At 40.1% G+C, this 20,524-nt stretch overlaps 1 long non-coding RNA gene across 1 annotated transcript; it reads right to left on the bottom strand.

Annotated features, from left to right (window-relative positions):
* Window positions 1-6: 6 nt before the first annotated feature.
* On the bottom strand, window positions 7-9,304 carry LOC104861485. Its single transcript, XR_780067.2, has 3 exons — window positions 7,257-9,304; window positions 2,906-2,946; window positions 7-112 (listed from the first exon to the last, which is right to left on the bottom strand). It is a non-coding gene; the product is annotated as an uncharacterized LOC104861485 (long non-coding RNA).
* Between the last annotated feature and the right edge of the window lie 11,220 nt (window positions 9,305-20,524).

Genomic DNA, 20,524 nt, shown 5'->3' with positions numbered 1-20,524 from the left:
GTTGGCACCGTGGTGACCCGGCTGTCCCTCCGCCGTCTGCTCCCCTCCGCGGGCCGCGCTCAGCCCTGGGGAGCCTGGTTGTTACTTCCCGCCGTTTCCACGGTAACCGCAGCTGCGCGGGGACAGAACACAGCTTCAGCCGTGCGGCCAGGCGCGAGAGTGAGGCACACCCGGGACAGAGTCCTGAGGTCCCGCCACACAGCGACGCCCCCTGGGGCCGGCGCACGCAGGGCCCTGGGCACTGGGCTGTGAAGAGGTTTGTCCAGTGGGAAAGCTTCTTCATTAGGAGGCTGTGCACCAGAGCCCACAAGCAGGCTGGCCGTGCAGATTAGCAGAGGGGAGAATTTTGAAGGCATTAAGAACCTCAGTAAAGCGCCTCTTTGTCCAGTCCAGGCTGGGACACACATTTTGTGGGAAACTGTCTTTTAAAAGTTGAAGAACACATGGTGGTGTACATCTGCAATCCCAGCATTCTGGGAGGCTGAGGCAGGAGGATGGTAAGTTTTAGCCCAGCCTGGGCATTTAGTGACTTAGTGGAATGCTGTCTCAAAAACTTGAAATCTTGGGCCGCTCAGTGGCACCACACCTGCCTCTAAGCACACGGTCCTGAGTTCAATCCCTGGTATCCCAAAAATAAAAATAAAAATAAAAATACAGTAACCCTGAAATTTTGCAATTCCTTTCTGCAGGGTTCTCTAGTCCTCCTAAGAGCTCATTGCTATGTGTTGTATCCATATTTGATGACCAGGTGTTCCTAATTGATCATACACGAGCACAAATAATATCTGTGCTTGACTAAACACTTCGCCATGTTCCAGGGATTATGTTAGGCACTTAGCATAGATTATCCAAGTTAATGTTCACAGTAACCCTCAGAAGTTAATACTGCTCTCTCCTCAGACGAGGACACTGAAGTGTAGAGAAGCCAGATCTTTCTGCGAGGTCCCAGAGGAGGGTGCAGTCCAACTCTGTTTTTCTCCAGAGCCTCCTCAACCACTATGCCATGTCAACGTGTGTGTGAGTGAGAGGTGTTACAATCTGGGGAGAATTTTCCTACTAAAGCAGTGGAACACGCTAATGCCATGGAAGCTAATTTTCAAAACAAGATCAAAGAGCAGAGGCTACAGAGATGATGATAGAAGAGGAAAATTCCATGAGCTGGTGGTGGGATGGCATAGGTCGAAGGACGGATGAGGAAAACAGCTGTTCAAGTGCCACATTGCCTGTTTCATGAAGACAGAAGGCACAATTGGAGGAATGTAGCACAGTGACTAAGCACCAGTACCCCAACTACCTACATCTCCCTGGCACCTGTACTAATCCAGCACACAACAAAAGCATGGGACCCTGTGTCATTAGGAAGCAGAGCCCCACTGAGCTAAATCCCCAGCCCCCCTGTGTCATTAGGAATTTCCCGGTAACAACAGCAGCACATTAAGCCAAGCACAGGGCCCTAGACATGGGGTCCTATCCCTAGTCCACAGACCAATGCATATCCGTATTCTGATGCCTCTCGCCGTGTCTCCAGCCCAAATTTGTCTCTTGAGCTGCCTTTTGCAGCTGATGTTGTCATAAATATTTAACATTTGGCTCTTAGAGAGGAGAAGAGGCCTTCATTGATACATAGCATTTGCTAATTTCTATAATTTATTCCAGTCTGGTATCACTGCAGGTAAGAACTGCACAGCAGCCTGATATCGTGTGTTATTTCAACCACATAGATACTATAGACACAGATTATCTCAAAGGCAGGGATAATAGTAAAATGTAAGATAAGCAGGGACCAGTCTGGAATATTTATTATATTATCTTTGATTTCAGTGTAATGTATTCAACTGTACATCTATATGATTTAATTTTTAATAATGAAGCATCTAAAATTCTGAACATTTAAAAGTTGACTCCCTGAACCAGGTGGCTCCTAGCATACCTGCTCTTGGACAGCTTTTCTCTACCAGCTAGAAGGAGGCCTGGAATCCAAATTCTCTCCTGGTTTCTCAAAACCTCTCTTTTCCTGTGTTCCTCTTCTCCACAGTGGGCTCATCTATTCATTTGCTCAAAGTTGACACCTACACATTTCTCTTCCTCATATATACAACTGTGTCAGCGAAGCAGCCAATGACAACAGTAACAACAAAAATAATCCTATATTTTCAATATTTCTCCCTGTTCCTTTTGCTTGCTAAAGTAGTTTAGGAGATTTTTTTTTCTCTCTCTCAAGCAGAATCCTGACAGTCAGCAAAAAGAGGATTTTAGGAAAGCTCTAAGAAACATCAGTTAAGCCCTGATCATAAAGAACTGAGGTGGAATGAGATTCTCTTGGATGAAAGCTAGAGAATGTGTGAGAGCTCACAGAGTATTTTGTCTCTAAGCTCTTTCCTAAGTGAGTGGAAGGCACTGAGAATAAGAGAAATGGCCAAAGAAAATACTTAAATTGTGCTGCTCATTAGAAATAACAGCACCAAGCACTGGGTGCTTCCTCAAGAGTAAATCTCTAGATGCTTTCTTTTTTTTTTTTTTTTTTTTTGGTACCTGGAATTGAACTTGGGTCCTTGCACTTACAAGGCAGGCCACAGAACTGCTGAGCTAATTTCTATAATTTCTAGATGCTTTCGATTATATTTTCCTGCCCAAATGATTATTTTGATGTAACATTGTGCATAAACCAGACCATCGTGCCCTGAATTTACAAAGGTTCTTCAGCCCGTCACCAAGTTCTGTTGGTTGTACTTCTCAAATGTTGCTTGAATCCATTTGCTTATCTCCAAATTCATCTTCCCCTCACAAAGTCAGGGTGCAATCCCCCAAAAGATCACCCTATCTCAAGTTCTGATTCCCTAGTATCCAATCTCCACAGACAGCCAAGATGAAAGGCTTGTTGAGGAAAAAAAAAAAATGTACTCACCATTTTCTAGTTTAAAACTCTTTCAAGACTGATCATATTTCCTAAGAAGAAATACAGTAGCGTCAGCATTGATTACAAAGTCCTGAACACACTGCCCCCATTGCCTTAATTTCTGTCTTCTCTAGCATTCCCCTCCCCCTGGCTCTCCAAAGTCTAGACTTGACCTGCTCCTTCTTTCAGTTTCCCTTCGGACACTCTTGATAACCCTGCTTGCCCTAGTCACCACTCATTTGGCTCTCTCAGTGGATGCTTGAAGTCCCAATGTCCTTTTCCCTGTCCTGTACCACTCCCCAGATTAGAAGCAACTTCCCATATACTATATAGTTTTGCCAATAATAATTATAAATCTTTGTATATGTTTAACTATAAGTTTTGTATATTTATATGTTTGGTCTTAGTAGAATTATATGTTATGTGCATAAACTCCCTGAGGAATAGGATTGTGTCTATTGTATCATCAATACCTTACCAATGTCCAGCACAGAGGTTGGAACTTAAGTCCCAAATACTTATTTGTGGATGAGTGGAAAATATTGTTTAAAATTAGGAGAAAAACTTTTAACAACTAGAAAATCCTCTTGTATGAAAAATCATAATTTTAGATCAGCAAATAAGAACGTACTTAAAAACCCAAGAGACCCTAAAACTAATTGCTTAGCTTTAGAAAGAAAATAGGAGAGCTGGGGATTTAGCTCAGTGATCCCGCCTCCTGTCTCACAAGCACAAGGACCTGAGTTTGATCCCCAGTACAAGAAAGGAAGGAAAAGGAAGGGAGGGAGGGAGGGAGAGGGACAGAAGAACGTTTCTTGGATATATACATGGATGATAAGACTGTTTCTGATAGGCCCGGAATACCTCTGGTCAAGTTAACTCAGTTGGTAAATTCTTTTTCACATCCACATACTGGGTTACCTGCCTCAGCCAGCTACACTAAAACACCTAGGTTGGCTCAGTGATACAGCACTTGCCTAGCATGCAGAAGACCCTAGATTCTATCCCCAAAACTGTTTAATGGTGGCCGTAAGAGGGACCATCCTCATCTCCTCTACAAACCAAATCATGAAAGTTCTACTTGTTTACCTGTATTTCATTGTAATCGTTTAGATCTACAATGTCCGCCAAAAGTCTCATGTTCAGAGCTGAGGATCTGGGGAGGTGACTGGATCATGGGGACACTGTACTCATTGGAGGTTTAGTCCACTGATGAGTTCAGAGCTAACTCTGTTGTTTGGAAGTAAGGGGTTGTCAGAAGAAGCAAATTACAGGAAGCATGACCTGGAAGTGTTCTGTCCCTGTCTCTTCCTCCTGCTCTTTCTTTTCCTCCTCTTCCTTTCCCTTCCCTTCTTCCCTCCTGCTTGCCTCCCCTTCATCTCTCCTTCCCTCCCCCACCCCCTTCTTCCTAGCTGCCATGGATTGAGCACATACATCCACCATGCCATTCCACAATACTCTCTGCTTTGGAGCCAATCACAGACTAAATACTGTGAAAACCATGAGCAGATCTCTCTTTGTTTAAGTTACAAGTCAGGCATTTAGTAATGGGAAAATGACTAATACATAAAGTTTCTTCTTTCGCTCATTCTTCTCATCCCAACATCATCATAGAGCTTGTTCTATAAATCACCATGTAACTAAGGAGCTAAGAATAATAAAAAAGTAGTTTACTACTTCATTTCCATTTAAAATGTGAAGTACTCACAATCTCCTAAAACAAGAAAGTCTTCAATATAAAGCCATAAATGGATCCTGAAGAAACCCATAAAGTGGATCCCAATGAAATTCACAGCTCTCTTTATCTTTAAATTCTAAATTAACTAATGCCTTATGTCAGTAAGTTGCTATTTTCTTTGAAAAAAATGTAACTTTCTGTTGAGAGATTTGACATGAGTGGAAAAACTTTGCAGTTACCTGGAGAGTGATTTCAAACTCCACACTAAAATGGCAAGTTGAGAGGCAGGGAGAAGGAAAGTTGAGAGAAGGCACAGCACACAGAGAGTTTCTATACCCGATGCACACAAGAAAAATACTGTTTTTCCTGGATCTCCCGCACTGGGGGTGACAATGAAGGTAGGTGTTAAGTCAGGGTGACAGTTACTCTCAAAGGTCAACTGGACTGGATGAAGAGACCCCCGGCAGGGTAGCAAAGCACATATCTAGATGCATCTGCAGGTGTGTTTCCAAACATGCAGGCCAGCACATGAGAGGCAAAGGCCACCCCAATTATGGCAGAACTGTTCCTAGGTTCGCAGGTGGATACCGTGAAAGGGGAAGAGGTAAGAAGCCAGCCTGTGTTCACAAGCTCCGTTCAGCTTCAGGGCATCTTTTGCTGCTGCTGTGCCTCTACAGAGCCCTAACCAATAGTCAATATTTATGCAGCGGGGGGCTGGGGTAAAGAGGGTGTGGGTATGAAGGAAGATGGAAGAAGGGGTGCACCTTGAGTCATGCTGAATGGCCACGGAGATGTGCAGAGCACTGAATTCAAAGTTACAATGGAACGTGTCTGCATATGGTTAGGGGCCAGGGATTTACCTCAGTGGCACCGTGCCTGCCTCACAAGTGCAAGGTTCTGAGTTTGATCCCTGGCACCAAAAACAAAAAACAAACAAACATACGGTTTTCACCTTTGTGAGTCTTTTAAAGAGGATGTATAGACCTCTCTTCCAAACAACATGGTGAGCTAAGTGTCCTGGACCACTCCCAAAATAATAAATACATTTTATTTTCAGGTTTTTTATTAGTACATGTTTGCAGTACATGCAGTTTACAGTCATCTTGGAGATCAGGTACAGCTTGTTTCTCTTCTTTTAATCATCTTAAATGCATTGTCAATGAGAAAGAATGAAAAGAATTCAGAAAAGCTGGAAACCAAGTGACATCAGAAACCCTGGGAGGTAAGCAAGCTCTGAAATCAACTTTAACCCTTCACACCCCTGCCTGTGCCATATCCACTAGGATTTAGTCATTTGAGGAAGCAACAGAAAAATAACAAAAATAGCATTTGGTGAGGAAAAATTAGAACCCAAATACATTAATGCTAAGGATGCAAAATAGTGCAATCTTTTAGGAAGTTTTTGGTTCTTCAAAAAGCGGAAGGCAGTGTATCCTATAACCCAGGAATTCAATGCCTAGCATATACCCAAGATAACTGAAAACATGTTCACAAAAAAATGGGTAAAATGCTCATATAACGTGGAACATGTGGACATAAATTATACATGACTGTTCACAGAACCAATATTTACAATGGCAAAAATGCGGAAACAACCCAAATGTCTATCGACTGATGAATGCTTATGCCGCAAATGTGTGTTCACAGTACAGAATATTATTCAGTCGTAAAGAATGAAATGTAGCTATGTCCTACAACATGAATAAGCTTTGAAAACATTATGCTAAATAAAGGAAGCCACACACAAAAGGTCACATATTGAGTACCCAGATCTATACAAAGAAAACCAGTGGTTAGCAGAAAAGAAAGGAGAAATGGGAAGGGATAGGATTTCTTTTAAGGTTGATGGATATTTTCTAGAATTACTGTTGATTGTGTAATGACTAAAAATTTCACTACAATGGACATTTTAAAATTGTGAATTTTGTTTATGTAATTTTTGTCTCCAAAATTAAAGACACCAAAACAATAGGATATAAAAATATATATCAAGATATGACACACAAGTGCTAACCAAGAAAAATTCTAGGATTCCTACATTAACAGAGAATTTAAGGCAAAAACAGATCATTAGCAGAAGACAGGCTCTTTTTCTAATGCTACAAATTTAATTCATTAGGAAGACACTATAATTTTACATTAATGTTCATCTAATACTCATAGACTTGTAATAAAACATTGACAAAACTACAAAGACAAGTGAAGAACCCCACAATCAAAACAGTGATTTTTAACACTTTTCCCAAAAGTTGACAGAAGCAGTAGAAGAAAGACTATAGTGAACATCTTAACAATGTTAGTAGATAACATCATGTAAACTCTTCCAGTAAGAGGGTTGGCAGAAACTATTTTAGACTTTGTAAGCCATATGATTGCTACTACAGTAGCACAAAACAAGAGGATAGCAATAAATAAATTGTCATGATCTTATATCAATAAAACTTTATTTAGAAAAGGAGAAAATGGGCCACATTTGGCCCACAAACCATTACTTGCCAACTTCTGATAATAGAAAGATAAGGGAAAAGACTTTAATATTAGAAAGTTGGAAAAAATACCAAAAAACTCCCAAGGAAATAGAAGGAAGCATAATTTTTTTAAAGAAGCAGAAAGTATGAAATAGTTTTTTTTAAAAAGTATATCATAGGGTTACATGGTCATTATCTGTATAGCTGCACTTACCATCTGTGGAACTTTAATCTCAAGCATTTCACCCCAGATTCCTTAGGCTTATAACCCCATCCCCAAACCTTAAAAACCTTAAAAAAATTTAACTTCATCACCAGTCAATCACAGCCTGCCTGCACCCAGGCTCAGGTATGCCTGTGGTGAACAGAGAAGTCCCCACCACTCTTATTCTGTCATTGCTTAGTAACGTAGAATCTGGAATTCCCTGGAAATAAGGGAGCTGTGGGCTTCCCAGCACCCTTTCTTTGGTCATGCCTCTGCACCTGGGCTGAGATTTCCCTGCAGCCCTCCTCCCTGTGGGATGAGGCTAGAAACCCTGAAAACCATATGCCCAGAGGTCCCATTAGAGTGCTTGGTGACTTGGGACATGACTGTGCCCAAGAGGGATCAATGGAAGATCCCCACAGCTGAAGGCCTATGAAACAGTCACACACGGGGTCCTGCACAAGAGGTGACATCTGAGTGAATGCAACAAGCCAAACATGGGTGGGTTGAGTGTAAAACCCTACTTCTCACATCTAGGGAAGTTCTCAGAGAAAAGATTTTGCTATGCAATATAAATAAAGATATAAATACTGCTATATTCTCTGCATGGAAGGCCCAAGTGCCATGTTTTTGTACAACTAAGTCTTTCTTGTCATTCATCTTGGCTAAACAGTTATTGACCTCATCAGAAAGGCCCTCCTTGTCACCCCAGGTAGACCAGCTTCTGGTCACTCTCACACAGCACCCTATTAAGTGTCCTGCTCATAGCATTGGTTGCTTTCTGGAATGTCCAGGAAAGTGAGATATTTTCGATTTTGTTACTGCTTTATCTAAAGTGCTTAGAACAGTGCCTGACACGTGGTTGGTGCTCCATGAATAATGAACATTGTGGAGGGGGAAGGAGAGAGATGAGAAGGGAGAGGACAGAAGTGCAAGAAGAATACGAAGAAAGAAATGGAGGGTCCTAACTTGAGTCCCACCTATACATATTTTATTGACTCACACACATCTGAGCATGGCTGACAGTTTCTAGGTGGCCCTAAAAGGAATTTGTTTTTATGACAAACCAAGGTATCTCCTGAAAAAGAAAAGAAAAATAACTCATCCTGGGTGAGAGGGAGAAAGAAAAATAAACTTGGCCTTGGGAGGACAATCTTAAATGTAGCATCATACCTACCAACTGAATTCATGGAGAATTGGCCACGGCTAGAAGTAAATTTTGAAATAAACTCTAGAAAGCAGAGGGCACAAGCAGCCCTTCTTTGGTACTTCAGTAAAATGTACTCTGGAGAGGGGAGGGGAAGGCAGGAGGGACTTTGCTTCAGGGAGCCATGTCACCTTGGCAGTGTCCCCTGGGCCCAGAGAACTCCAGCATAGTACCATGGCAGTGGCGCCTGGTAGAAGACACTACGACCCACAGAGGGAATGGTGCCCAGGTGCCAGCACCTGGCTTTATGAGCAATTGAGGCCTCCGAAGTTAATAACACCAAAAGTAGCTTGACCCAGAACAGGGAGCCACATAAAACCTGTGCAGACTGTGGAGTTCATTCCCTGAGACTCAAGAGCAATCACTGGGGACCATAGGGGTGGTATGGGATTCAGGTGTATTTTTCATGTAAAAGTGAGAGCCTGGAAAGCTGTGCTTCTTAATTTTGACCTGTTTTAGCCCTGGCCTGAAATATATAGGAGTATGAGACATAAGAGTGAAAGAAAAGGTAGATGCTAAAAAATCAATGGTCCCTAGTTAGGCTGACAAACAGAAGTTAGAAATGATTTTAAATATCAGTGTAGGTTTTGTATAATGCGATGCTCTCTGCACTGAAGAGTTTCACCCTGAATGCTGAGAGCCAGCCGCACATCTGCTTTATGATCCCCTTCTTCACAAACATGCCACTGTGGAGGTTCCACTCTGAGGGATCTGATTAATGAGATTCTTTGACCAATAAGGCCACTTGTCAACTACAGAAATCCTCAGAGGGATTCATCAATGCCCGAACCTTCTGGAGGCATTTAACTAGCCACCTGGAGGATTCTCTTGTCTCCAGACAATTATTTCACAGCAGGAAGAAAAACTTGCCTGAGGTTTCAACCATGGTCAAATTCACTGGAGTTGATAAACATGTCAGATGGATCATGTAGCTGCCACAGGCCAGTTAGGAACAGAACTTTATCCTGGAAGGATTCTTTTCTTCCAGATAAGATGTAGATGTGACCAAAAAGTATAGATGCTAGATGCCAAAGGTCTTTTTCCAGGCCTTTCTCTAGAATCTGACCTCTGAAACCGACTTGCTCAATATTTATTGGTAATAATATAATTCACTACAAGAGAAATTAATAAAAATACTGACTAGAGATACATAATTATTTTTAAATGCATACACATTGCAAACACACCCACTGAGTTACTTCAGTCTCCCAACTTAGTAAAGATTTACAACTTTCACAGGGATGGCCTCAAAATTGAGTTTAAGGTTTCTTCACTCAAAATGTCACTACACTTCAAAAAAGATTGCCTGGTTTTTATTTATATATAGTAGATATTTGTGACCTAATTGTGAATCTTGGCTCTGCACTTAATAGCTCAATCACTGTGGGTCTGTTCTGTTTTTAACTTTTCAAGAATCATTTTCCTGGGCTATTAAAATAAGCAAGAAAACCCACCCACATGGGAATAAAAAAAGACGAAGACACAGTATCTAGACAGGTCCATGGCACATAGTATAAGCCAGATAAATATTACCACTTATTTTTTAAGATAGATTTCTTCTTCCCTTGTTCAGATGAGAGTGGTAAATTCTGGATATTACCTCTACAGAAATCCACCAGGATGAGCAGAACACAATGAGTAGGGTGGAAACCCTGCCCCAAGTTTCATATGGAAGCCAGTAGCCTCACTACCTGATAGGGGTGTGGTGGGGTCAGATCTTCTCGCTTCCCTCTGCCCTATGTGTTCCTGGTCATTCCTGGATTTTTGTGTGTCACCTCTATGACCCTTCTTTACAAGCTGCATTCAAGCAACTGGGGCAGAGCTAGAGGAGAACAGAGGGCCTGAGGATTTATCTCCCCACCCCAACTCTCCAGTTCCCACTCTGTTCACCACTGTCTCCTACGACGTGACTGACCAGTGCCACAGGAAGTCCAGTGCTCTGGCTTTAAGTCAGGCACATTCCTGAGGCATTATTTACACTACAAGGCTCCCTGTGGAATCAAGCTGAAGCTGCCTTCACTCAAAGGGACATTGCCTGACATCCCACTTTTTTGACCTCTTACTTGATGACCCTGGGAGCAGTTTTGCTTCCTTGACAGTGCACAAATCCTTGCCTCAGGCCTCTTCTGAGGAAATCCATTTAAGGCCCCTCCCATAGGGAGAATTACTCTGAGAAAAGTCCCCTCATTCCTCCTTCCAGCTCTCCTATAGACACATAACGCCAGCCCAGAGCTCTCTCCCACCCTCATGGAAGCATGGATCCTTCAGAAAAGCCGTCTGCCTTTCGGATTCTACACAGGATTGGTCATACCCGCAAAGACTTCATTTTAACTTACTATCTCTCTAAAGACTCCATATCCAAATTCGGTCACATTCTAAGGCTCTTGAAGGTTAGGATTTCAACATAAGAGTGCTGGGAAACATAAGTCAGCCTTTCATTTGAATTTCCAGAAATACTGGCTCTAGCTAATCACCACCCCCTTTATTTTACACATTGTTCTAAGAAGTATCCCTAGTTTGCATTTATTAGTTATACCCATTAGCTTCTTTCTGCAAAGGTACATGGACCAAAAGGTTCTAGAGTGGACTGCAGGTGAGTTTAAAGCTGATGATGAATGAAGAAACACAACCATTAAACATCTATAGGACCCTCTCAGTGAGAGTCCTGAGAGAATGTGCAGGATTCAAGATCACAATTCTCTTCACGCTTGGATATGGCTCAGTACATCTATTGGCCACATACATAATTTGCATGAAAGATCCACCAACTTTTTATTTCTTCAGTACTGGGCCCTGAATACAGCTATTTTTTATTTTTTATTTTGAGACAGGAACTCAAAAAACTATTACATTCCCAAGGCTGGGCTCAAACTTGTGATCCTTCTGCCTCAGGGTTCCAGAGTGCTATTATTTACATCTAAATACTGGAAACTGAAAGGTGAAGTACTAAACTACTGTTACAAACATCAAGACTCCTGTGAGAATTGATCAGTTTTAATGAGTGAGGAGCAGACCAGAGTGGCTGTGCCTTCTTTTTCCTTTGCTTTATTGAGGTATAATACACAAATAAAAACATCTACATTGTGAAATGATTACCAGTTAAATTAGTTACACACCCAACACTTCACAGTTTTGTGTGTGTGTGTGTGGTTTGTTGCATGTGTAGTGAGAATACTTAAGGTCTACTGTATTGGCAAATTTCAAAAATATCGTACAGTAGAGTCACTGTGCTTCACTGTAGATTCCCTGGACATACTCATCTTCTGAAAAACCCAGATGCAGAAAATCATGAGTTGTTTAATGACAGTGATACACTGTATCATGAGGCTGTTTTATCTTTATGTGAACATCAGAAAGCACCTTTAAACTTAGACTTACACACAGATAGATGGATCCTAGATTACAAACCTATACTGCATGTTACTGTACTCAATACTGTAGGCAATTGTAATACAGAAATAAGTACTATGTGTGTACCTAAACACAGAAAAAAGGTACAGTAAAAAATACTAGGCAAAGTCACTCCACTGTAATCCTATGGGACCATCATTGTGTTTGGTCGCTGACCAAACCACCATTATGCAGTGAGTGGCTATATTCACGTGTGGCATCTAAGACAAAGACTGACTTTTCAACTGATCTCTACCTCCGTGAGAGGGCTGAGGGGCTGCTAGGCTGAATGTCTATGTCTGCAGGAGGGCTGGGAACAGGAGCAATACTGAAACTTTTCTCTGTGTAATTCCACTTGTGGCACAATTTAGTCTTTTTTACAGAATTTACTGTGATATTTGGATTCCTTGAACAGGAAGGTTGTTTACACAAAGTAATTACTCCTTCATGGGGATTTAACTGTCCAAATACAGCAATGAACTTTCACAAAACTAGGCAACCTAAGCTCAAAATCATTTCAGCATTTCACACAACTCTCTTCTCTTCACTTAGAGTTAAATTATTTTTGTCCATCTCATCAGAAGCAAGAGTCTGTTAGGAATTCATAAAACTGTTACTCATTTTTTTCTGCTTGACCCTACAAACTCCAGAAAATACATCAGGGATTGCTTCACTACATCAGATTAAGTTGTGTTTTTCTGCCTTTCAGCTCTTATTTATATAAATAATCATTAAGTAAGCAGATATAAATACCTCATCTACACAAGTCAGAAGCAGTATTCAAAAAAATAAATAAAGCCAAAGCATACTAAGCAGTCAGTGCCTTTTCCCCCCTAAAGAATTTCAGGTATTCTAGGTCTATGATTTGGCTTGCTGCCTATCCAACTTGTAATCAGATTTCACTAAAGAGAAAATTATAGTAGTTCATACTTGAAGTCATTGGGTTTTTGTCATTGTTGATAAACTAGGCTGGACATTTGTTTCATTTGTTTTAAGGTAAAATTTCTTAAATCACAGTGAATTATAATAAATAGAAAACTACCTCCTGCTGGGAACAATGAAGAGAGAAGTTAACCATTACAAATAACAGTTTTGCAGGAAATTATGTTACTGATACAGAAGTTATTGGTTAACTGAAGTCCCAGTTCCTGGCATTAATGCAAAGGAGTACTTTAATGAACTCTGTTGCTTTGATGTCAAAGTTTTAAATTTTATAACAATTAATGAAACCATGACTTGCATATGAAGTAATACTATAAAGGCTAAACACTCCCATATTTCCTACTTACATACATCGATTTCTAACTTAATTATACAGTAAGTATAGAAGTTTCCATGATTGCACAAGACAGCATTTTTCAACTCTTCTATTTTATAACCTATTTGATCATTTCCAGAGATGGCAAGACCTTACTAAGTAGATTTGAAAAGAGCATATTTTAAAGCATCTCTATGAATAAATGAAAAGGTTTTAAAAATATTTAAGTTAAAATTCAGCAAAACTTTTATCTAGTAAGAACTTAACACACCCTGATACCCACCTGACTTTTAACCATTATTAACTCAACTTAGAGACAAATGACAAAACAAGTTAATATCAGGAATTCAATCTAGAAACAAAAGAGAGAGGAAGAAACAAATTACCATATTTCATTTCTTCTGAGTTGTGCATTTGCATCTTTCAATCTTTAAAAATCAGGCTGTGCCTTGCAATCACTGAAGTCTTAAGAATTAATTGTCTTGATTAGGTGGTGGTCCACAGTCACACTGCTAACAAGTGACTGTCCCCACGTTACTTGTGTGTATAATTACACTTTACATGTTAAGTTTAACTGCCTTCTTAGAATGTGTGTGTGTGTGTGTGTGTGTGTGTGTGTGTGTGTGTGCCGGGGATCGAACACAGGTCCTTGCGCTTAAGAGGCAGGCGGTGGAACCACTGAGCTAAATCCCCCGCCCAGAAATTTTTAACTGATACCTAGTGTATATATTTATGGGGTACAATAGAATCAATACATGTATAAAGGCATAATGATCAGGGTTAGTGGTACATGTTACCTGTTTTCATTACTTTATGCTGAAAACATTCAAATTCCTCTCTACTGCTTTTTGAAATACACAGTTGTCAATAACAATTATCCTGCTGTGCTAAACACTGTTTTTCTTCCTGTCTCATTGCATTCCTGTACTCATTAACTCATTAACTTTTTAAGTGAGTTTTTAAAGATTACATCATGATTTCGCATTGAAAAAAGTTTTTGTTAACTGTTATTTGCTTAAATATTCCCTTTAGTATACAAGAATGTTATAGGGTATAAGTCTATCTCTAAATAAATCTAGAGTGCTTGCAGTAAAGTTTTTAATATCTATGTGATTAAAAACATCATCAAGCATATTGCAATTATTTTATTTTTTAAAGATATATGGGCTAGGGATATAGCTCAAAGGCACAGTGTCTGCCTGGCAAGAGCCGAGTTTGATCCCTGGTACCAGGAAAAAAAAAGTTGTATAGATGTCCACTCAAAGTCTCCTGTCTTCACCCATCTTCACCCACCCAAACATTTTGATGGAAATAAGATCTTTCTAAAAAGAAAAATAAGGCTGCCTATACTCATTAACTTCTCAATATAGTTATAATACTATATAAAGGTAGAGAAAGCACCAATTACCAGCTGCCACTATATATTTCTGTTTTCTTCAAAGTGGAGGAGGGAAGTTTAACAATCTTATTCTAAGAAATTATTTAAAATCACTGTGTTCCAGTGTTTTATCCATAAGTACTATTTTACACTACTGATTTCAAAAATTATAGCTGTAAACAAAAAAGCAGTGGTGGTAACATGAGCTTAGATTATAAAGATCCAGGTGTGGTTAGATTATGAATGTATAATAATCTCATTGTGTTTCTAAATCTTTCTTGGCAAATGTGTTAAAGTGGTAGTTAAATAAGTAAGCCTCGGAATGGTGCTCCCTCATGTGGCCAAATTCCTTGAAGCTCTTCAAACAAAGGCAAAATTGTCCCTTACAAATTCAGGTATATTACGGATTCAGACCACAGAGAAGCACATCTACCACTAGAAGTATTGGGTTCAAGCAGGAAAATAATTTAAAAAGCTGCCCTTTTGGTTTGAGATAACACACAAATAACAGACACAAATAAATCAGAATATATTTTTAGATTACAGTAACAATAAAATTTTACACTGCTGGAGACTAGTACCATAAGTTTAACAAATTTTATTAACATATTAATTGCTCAAATAAATAGAATTTTGTGATATTTCAATACATGCAGGCAGCATGTGTTTTGCAAATTTTAATGTCCACTATATTTGAAGAAAATGTCTACCAACTTTAAAGGAATGTATCTTCTAAAAGAACAAAAAAATGATGTGCTCTGTGATCCTTCTTGTTATAAAATGCAGTAGTTCTCAAACAGGGACTTTTCTTCTCAAAACACAGCAGAAATATTTGGAGGCTTTTTTACTGTAACAACTCAAAGAAAGGATGCTACTGGACCTATGAATAAAATTCAGAGACACTGAGAGATACTCTTGAATATCCTACAATACACAGGAAGAACACTTCTCACCACCAACAAAGAATTCTCTTGACCAAAATGCAACAGAGCTGAAGGCTGACAAACTGATAAAAGAATATTCAAATCCTTTGTGTGTGCAATATATAAACCTTAAACTTTATGAATGGTGTTTATTAAACACAAAACCAAGACACATTTTCACTAAAATTCTGGCAATAATATCAGAAATTCATAAAGCATGATTCTCATAAACTCAGTTTCATGTTTGGTTACATTCTTTTAGGCTATATATTTTGCATTATAATATGATATATTCACACCATTTAGCTATTGTTTTCCAAAATACATAATGTGTTTGTGTGTTTTGGGTCATAGCCACCATGAGATACAATTTCAGATATATTTGTTTCTTCGAGAAATCTGAGGAAAGTGAGTGTTTATATTAACTCTATGTGTTTCAACTGGGAAAACACGCCTGCTGGCAAAAGACACATTTGAGAGTAGGAAGAAAAAGAGAACAGACTAACTGAGACATCTTTATCCCTTCAGCAACCAAGGAAAAGCAATTCTTTTAGCACCAACATCCCCAGCCTAGGGTCCTGAATTACCAGGCCCTATGAAAGAGTCTGAAAGCTATTTTGCACATTTGAAAAATTACCTAGTAATAACAAAACATTTGTCTTAAATAAAATATATTAGATATACTAAAATGAAAAGCTGAGAGTGTAGAGACTTTTTCTTACATAAACGGTCATTTCACTTGATGTAACATGGGAGGGATTTCTGAATCCTTTAGAAAAAATAATTGTTCTTTAAGTTTAAACAAAAACTTAAAAATGACAGCCCTAAGGAAACCTAGCAATTGGGTTGAATAAGTATGGAAAAATAAAGCTATGAACTACATCCTGTGACTTTTGATTCTCCAATTGTCTACTTGAAGTTCATTGTATAGTGCTTGGTATGTAATTTTAAACTCAAATATTCTGACTTAGGACAAAACATTAAAAAAAGAGTAGAACCTCCCATGTTAAGAATGGTGGTGAAAGAAGTAGAACAGACTATGGATACCATGAGGCCAGACATGTAAACTCTATACAGAGATCCCTCTGTTACCATGTGGTAGATAGATAGATTTCAAATTCTCGTGTACAAGCAATGAACCGCAAAGCATACACACAACAGTTAGGGGAAAGTAGCTATGTTAATTGAAGGTCATGAACAGAGAAATTGAGATAGAACAGTAGGGCATGGCAAAACCGGCTGGGGAAGTAGACATGACCTGTTAATTACAAGATCCCAGAATACATGCACAGAACAGTTCTCAAAGCCCTGCATATGGAATTCTTTCAAGAACTTGAGCAGGTTTGCAATAACATGGCCTAACCCTGACATCAGCCTGAGGCGGGGAATACCAGCACTGTCTATCATAACCCTTATGTTGAAGTTCTCGTGGGTTTCCTCAAGATGCGCATGACAAAAAAGCAAACACCAAGAAACACTTGCTGTCATGGCTTTGCTTGAGACACCGTCCTGTGTTCTCCAAATGGCTTGTTTTTTCTTTTATTCAGCCAAAGCTCGCTCTGCAGAGCCATTTTCTTCCACATCCTTCACTTTCATGTTTTCAAATAAGCTTTGTCACTGCTTTTTGCTCATTTCATTCAATTCTTTGAGATAAGAAAAACTTTGAATCCAACTCTAGGAGAGGTGAGCAACCCAAACCCGGTAACAATTATTTGGCAACACACTTTTAGGAGGAGATATCAGTTAACAAAACGGTGTTGGGATGACCAAAAAGGAACACTGTACACTATGGGCCCAAGAGCAAGAGAGGAAAAAGGGCTTGCATGTGCTTTGGTCTGAGGTTCTATGGAGTGCTCCTAGGGTAGCATCTGAGCTCAAGTGGGTGGAGGGGAGTGAACTCCTCAGCTCCCAGTAGAAGGTCTGTATTGGTTTTCATCAAGGAGAGCCACAGGGTTTAATGAAAATTAGTTATTGTGACTTCTGGCCCTCTTCATACAGCCACCGAACTATCCCTACTCCACACACATTGCCAAAATCACTTTCTGGTTTTGTGTGGGGTTAATACATGCTCTGATTTGGATATGGTTTGAGTAACCTGGAAGTTTTGGACCCAGGGTAGTAACAGTGTTGAAATGGTGGAACCTTTTAAGAAGTAGAGCTAGCTGTGAGGTAATCATGTTCTGAGGCATCATCACGCAGGTGGGATGAATGCTGGGCTCACAGAGTGTGTTAGTTCTTACCATGCCATAACACAAACAAGAGTGCCCTCACCAGAGTCCAAACCAATGGTGTTAGAAGGAGATACCTATCTCCTTCTAAAAGTGGCTCAACAATTAAATGTTACTAAGTTTTGGGTTACTAGCTTCTCCTTCTAGAGTTGGATTCCAGGTTCTTCTCATCTTAAAGAAAGAAATGAACAAAATGAGCAAAAGACAGGGACAAAGCTTATTTGAAAAAGCAAAAGTGAAGAGTAAGGGAGAAACGCTCTGTAGAGTGAGCTTGGGCTGAATAAAAGAGGAAAAAGCAAAATAAAAGTACACGCTGGAGGACAATGGGTGGCCTATCATGAGGAAAACCATGATAACAAGTTCTGGGTATCTGTGTCCTTTTATGTCATCCACATCTTGAGGAAACCCATGAGAACTTCAACATAGGGGTTATCCCATGCCTCAGGCTGATGTCAGGGTTAGGCCGTTATTGAAAACCTGCTCAAGTTCTCCAAAGAAGTCCATATTCAGGGCTTTGGGAACTGTTCTGTGCATGTATTCTGGGATCTTGTAATTAATAGGCCATGCCTACTTCCCCGGAGAGCTTTCCCATGCCCTACTCTCCTGTCTCAATGGGACTGTCTGCTCTTGGACTTTCAGCCTCCAAACTTGTGAGTTAAATAAACCCCTTCATTTAAAAGCATCCAGCCTTTTGTTATAGCAACGTAATATGGACTAAAATGCTACCATTCAGGTGAGTATGGGCTAAGAACAGAGAAAGGATCCACCCTCTCAATCTCCACCTCATTCTCCTTCATTGGGTCTTCCTCAACCTTAGTGTGCTCTAAATGGAATTCCTAATCTTTCCTAATTCAGCACATACCAAGATAATTCAACCTGTTGCTCCCGCTATACACATAAGATTTTGTAGTTGTTGTTGATGATGTTATGGACTGAACCTTGTGCCCCTAAAATTTGTATGCCAAGGTTCTAACCTCCAGTATCTAGAATGTAACTGTATGTGGAATAGGATCTTTAAAAAGATAAGTTAAAACAAGCCTGCCAGAGCGGACTCTAATCCAGTATGACCAATGTCATTAAAAGGAGGGATTAGGACACAAAGACACTAGGTATAGGCTTATTTTCAGAATGTGAGGACACAGAGAAAAGTGCCATTTGCAAGCCCAGGAGAAAAACCTCAGAAGAAACCAAACCTGCTGATACCTTGACCGTGGACTTGCTGCCTCAAAGACTGTGAAAAAATAAACCTCCAGTGTTCCAGCCACCCAGTCTGTACTGTTTTACTATCGCAGCCCTAGCAAAACCACATCTTCTCAATTTCTTTCATGATCAAGTCCTGCCCACTCTACTTCCTAGATCCCTCTATCTTCTCTATGTGCCTCTTACCTGCCCCAGTCTGAGCTCCGCCAAACCCAGTACAGACACCCGCTGCAGACTTCCAATGGTCTGCTTCTACTCTTGTCTCTGTATAATCTAGTCTCCAAAGGCAGGCCGAAGTGATCCTTTTTAAATGATATAGAACCTTTACTTTGGAAAAAAAGGAGTTCAATAATTCCCCAATTACTCGAGGAATAAATAAAATAATAATGAATAAATAATGCTGTAGCGTGGCTAACAAAGCCCAGCACGATATAGCCCCTGCCAACCCTCTGGTTTCATGGAGAATCACTTTGGCTTTTTACCTACCCTGCTCCAGGAACAGCCACCTCTCATGGTTCTTCCTGGGCACAGAAACAGTCTTCCACACATTTTAACCCTTGTTGAAATTTTTGCTTAGCCCTTTCTCTTCTTCTGCATGCTGATGCTCATGCATTCTTTTGGTCTCAGCCTAAATGTCACTTCCTAAAAGGAAGCTTTCCCTGACCACGGATGTTACATTCTCCTTTTCTAAGTTCTGATAGAACGCTGTCCTGCTTTCACAGCCCTCGCAAATAAAATGAAACAATTATCTGTATTATCATGTGTTAAATGTTTCTCTAATGTATACATTTCCTGAAGCTAATTATCATGTCTGTCTTTTTTGTATTCCCAGAAGTGCATAGTGCCTGGGACATATTTATCAAAATAATGAAGAATGACCAGAAAGCACGGTTGCTTTCAAGAAATATAGCTGAGGCCCCAAAGAAAGAAAATTTTTGTTTCCTAAAGGTCTGCCAGAGGAAGCTGTGTTATGTGAATTCAGCTCCTACCATGACCATCAAGAGGAAGAAAAAGGAAAGTAGCCATTCACTCCAAGTCTAATGAGTGGAGCTTCTTAAGATTACCTCTGAGATTCTGAGTTTCACAGACTCAAACCTGAGCAAGCAACAGCACCTTTGTCCAGTGGAAGTAACCATTCCCTCTTTAAGGTCCACGAGTCCTGGGGTACAGATGTGACAGCAAAAATATCATTGGGGCAGGGTTAAAAGAGCAGCATTTCAGGGAGAGAGGAAGCTGGTTATAGAGGAAAGAAGGTGCTGAGGTAAAAGTGACCAAGAAGGACATTGCTCTTTTCAAGGGAATGGCAACCAGATGGGCCTGAAAATAAGGCAGGAAGAAGTCCTCTGGGGACTCCTACAATGCGAACCACTGACAGAGTCTGCCTTAACACCTGGCCTGCCTAGACAGCAAGCTGCCATCTTCCAACAAAAACATCTGATTTCTCTTATTTTGTATCAGTATCTAGCAGTCAGAAAGAGAAGAGTAAGAAATGTGGCAGGAAGGGATAAGGAGGAACTGCACAGGGTTTCCACCTGTACCAAAAATTCTCACTTGCTTCTCGAACAGGAGAGGAACTAATTCTTTCCTCTGAATGAAGATAAAGTGTTGATTAATATATTGGGTTAAGATCACAAATTACTGAATCGAAAATAGAACACAGAATGGATATTTTATGCTACTGAGCTGAGACAAG

Source organism: Fukomys damarensis, unplaced genomic scaffold (assembly GCF_012274545.1).
Source record: "Fukomys damarensis isolate Sample0158 unplaced genomic scaffold, DMR_v1.0_HiC HiC_scaffold_10, whole genome shotgun sequence".
Classification (NCBI taxonomy): Eukaryota; Metazoa; Chordata; class Mammalia; order Rodentia; family Bathyergidae; genus Fukomys; species Fukomys damarensis.
This window is presented reverse-complemented; position numbering and strand designations above follow the sequence as displayed.